This window comes from Papaver somniferum, chromosome 3 (genome assembly GCF_003573695.1).
Source record: "Papaver somniferum cultivar HN1 chromosome 3, ASM357369v1, whole genome shotgun sequence".
Lineage (NCBI taxonomy): Eukaryota > Viridiplantae > Streptophyta > Magnoliopsida > Ranunculales > Papaveraceae > Papaver > Papaver somniferum.
The window spans coordinates 76,809,065-76,812,497 of NC_039360.1; the positions used below are offsets into that span (position 1 = coordinate 76,809,065).

General features: G+C 37.3%; 1 pseudogene; it reads right to left on the bottom strand.

Annotated features, from left to right (window-relative positions):
- Window positions 1-788, bottom strand: part of LOC113359643 — a 3,722-nt pseudogene extending 2,934 nt beyond the window's left edge.
- Window positions 789-3,433: the final 2,645 nt, after the last annotated feature.

The window sequence follows — 3,433 nt, forward strand, 5'->3', positions numbered from 1 at the left end:
ATTCAATTACTTTTTTCCCCAATTATTTGACAATCAATCTAGTACCATTGCATAGTCCATCTGGTTGGCTTATACTTCGGAGTAGCATGATTGGCACTCCAACTTTCAAGGTTAGCTTGTGGCTAGACATTCCAGAACATTCATGCTTGTTAAGAAACTCTTTGTCGTAGAAAATAACGCTCGAATGATATTCCGTCGATTATGGTCCAATGTAATCAGCACTCAAATATGTATGTTCTTCACCTGGTATACATGCTAAGATGTGTGAATTTATGTTGTGCACACATTCATTTGTTGGCGCTAATATACTCCGATCAGCAAGATAATTCTTATCACGCATGTGTATTAGCAAGTCGGGATACATTGTTCGTACTATTGTGTCAAGGTGATTTTCTTGACACCGTATTAGTAAATCTGAAGGTATTTCCACCCAATCTGTATCTTTCGATCCATCCAAACTGATTGTTGGTAACTTACCATTACCCACATCAAGAATCCATTTTGAAAATTCTTCAACTTCTTCTCTTTTTTCAACAGACGTATCTCCGGTCAGCAGACGCATTATCTGTTAATTCAAAGACTTTAAAATGTTTCCATAGTTTTGACCTGCTTATAGAAGCATTAACTATTTCCTCTCTCGACCCTTCCTCAATTACCGGTAAAATTTGCCTGAAATCACCACCAAGAACCAATGTTTTTCTACCAAACAATTCCTTTCCTCCATTTTTTTCCATCATTATATCAACTAGGGTTCTCTGGACAGCTTCAAGTCCATTTCGGTGCATCATTGGTGCTTTGTCCCAGATAATTAAGTCGGCCCTGCATAATAAATAGGCTACATTTTTTTTCTTAAAAATATTGCAGCATGATTGTTCATTAAGACTCAATGGGATTTTGAATCTCGAATGAGTTGTACGGCCGCCTGGTAATAGGAAGGACACTATACCCGAAGAAGCAACCGCCAAAACAATTTTACCCTGCACTCGTAAATAAGAAATAATGGTTCTCCAGAGATATGTCTTACCTGTTCCACCACTTCCATACACAAAAAAAAGACCACCATCTTTCTTCTCAACTGAATCTATGACACTGTCAGACACTATTTTCTGTTTTATGTTTAACTCTTTTTTTTAAACTCTCTGCCTCGGAAAGTAGACTAATCCTGTCATAGCTTGTTTCTTCTGCAACTAAGTGGTTCCTAGGAACATCAATTCCTGACATGTCTGGGTACGGAATCTCTGAAAATTCATCCTCTTTCAAAGTCCTACCACGTTTCCACATTATTAACTCGATTTCTTGAAGAGCATAGTTCTTCAAATCATCATCATCGTAAGTTAAATTCTCATTCCCATAAAGTTTTTGGTGTTCGTGTTCAATGCCATCTGCCAAAAGTTTCCAGTTTTCACTCCATAGTTTTTTAGGTTCAATGACTTTGCAATTCAACAAAAGTGTAACGAAAAGTTCTCGCAATCTTTTTCCATTAATATATATCGTTGATGCTTCCTTTATAGCATGGTCCCATTCCCCGTCACCTTCTAACAAACCTAGGGATAAGCATGCTGCTTTGAATGTCAGATGAGTTACACAGTCTACTGTTTTAATATCGTCGTAACTCTGACAACCTCTTTGCACATTCAATAAAATACGCAAATAATATTTCTCTCCTGCAGTGGGGTGGACATAGCAGATGCGTCCTATTTTGTTGAAGCCCCTCTTTCTTGGTTTCCATTATTTAGACTCTGTATCCCATGTCCATTCCGAAGGAAAGTCTGCATACGTTAGGTTCCTTGCTTTTACGTGTTCTCTATTAGCTTTCATCTAGCGAAGGAATTTTGTTGCATCTGGATCGGTTCTTTCCAAAACATCTCTCAAGTCTTTAGTATCTTTATGATAAATCAACTGCTCTCCTTCGAGATGAAATGGTAATCTTTCTACGCTTGGACGACGATAATGAATTTCAAAGTTCAATGTTCTCCAGAACGCTTCTGAGGCAGATAGATAACGACAGTCAAGATATTTCTTAATCTCATCAAATTTCGGTTTGGGCTTATTATTTGGTGCAACAGTATCACTGACGTTTGATGTACTTTCTTTTGGATCCTGATATCATTATCGTTTGAAGTCTTTTTCTTTATTGCAGGTGTTTCCAGAATGGCGGTTACTCGGTCACTTCTTTCGTGTAAATACTTGAAAAGGTATTTTATTGACACACCTCTGCAATTGCAAACTTCTACATTAATATGTGCATCATATCTGACCAATAAGTCTAGGTTGTGTGGTACAACCCATCTATTATCTAACTTGATACCTTCCTTTTCAACTCCACAATTCATTTGTTGACGCCTATATACTGGAGACCCCTTTTCATCAACACTTGTCTTGTCGCAGAACTTTTTAGGATATTTCTTTGGACATTTTTTTGTGATGCATGCAAGTCTATTAGGTTTGACAGCCCCACATGGACCATGTAACATATATTGACAGACTGCATCATATCCAACTCTATCTTTCTCTGGGTCTGGGAATTCAGCTTGAATTATTGAATCAACATGTGCTGCAGTCTTTGGCTTGTCTTCGGGTTTAAGCCACGATAATATATGTGCATGCGGCAATCCTCTTTTTTGAAATTCGACAGTGTATATTGTTGCAATTAAAATTCAGGGGTTAGGATGAATATTTGAGTTGAAAAATTAGGAACCAAATATGCATATTGAATAGTGGAGTAAGGATGGAGTAAATTGTAATGAAATAGTTAAAAATACATACCTCCTTGTACTTCTCCAAAGTGTCTGCTTCCTTCAAGGTCAGACATTAGTGCTTTCAGTTTTATATGAAATACGCGACTAATTATATCTGGTCTATCAATTGGTTGTTGTCCAGGAATTTTCTTTAGAGCTTCTGTGATTTCAAACCATTTTGGATTACATGTGAATGTAATAAATAAGTCTGGTGGTCCTAATTGTCTGCATATAGAAATGGCATCTTGGTAATGTTGAATCATATACCTCGGTCCACCAGTAAAGGTAGATGGTAAAATTATTCTACCTGCAGTACCTGGTTCAGTGTCTCCTGCTGCAACTGCTTCTTTTATACCTTGAAATACGTCAGCGCGTATTTCTTCATGATGGCCTCTAACCCACTTCAATCTACATTGTTCAATAGTAGCATATGCATCAACTACAAACTGCTGGAATAGTCGTCCTCCTCGAATAAGGGTCTGCCCTTCATTTGATCGTTGTTGCAGTCTAAAGGCATAGTACTCTCTCATAGTTATATTTTTCTTTTTTTCTCAAAACCCAATTCATCGTCTCTTACACTGGTATTGTCTTTGTCATATGGAATATCAGTATGAAAACTATCCTCACCATAAGGAAACAAAAGTGGATATTGTAAAGCCATGTAACTGGGTTGCAACTCAGATATATTTTTCAAG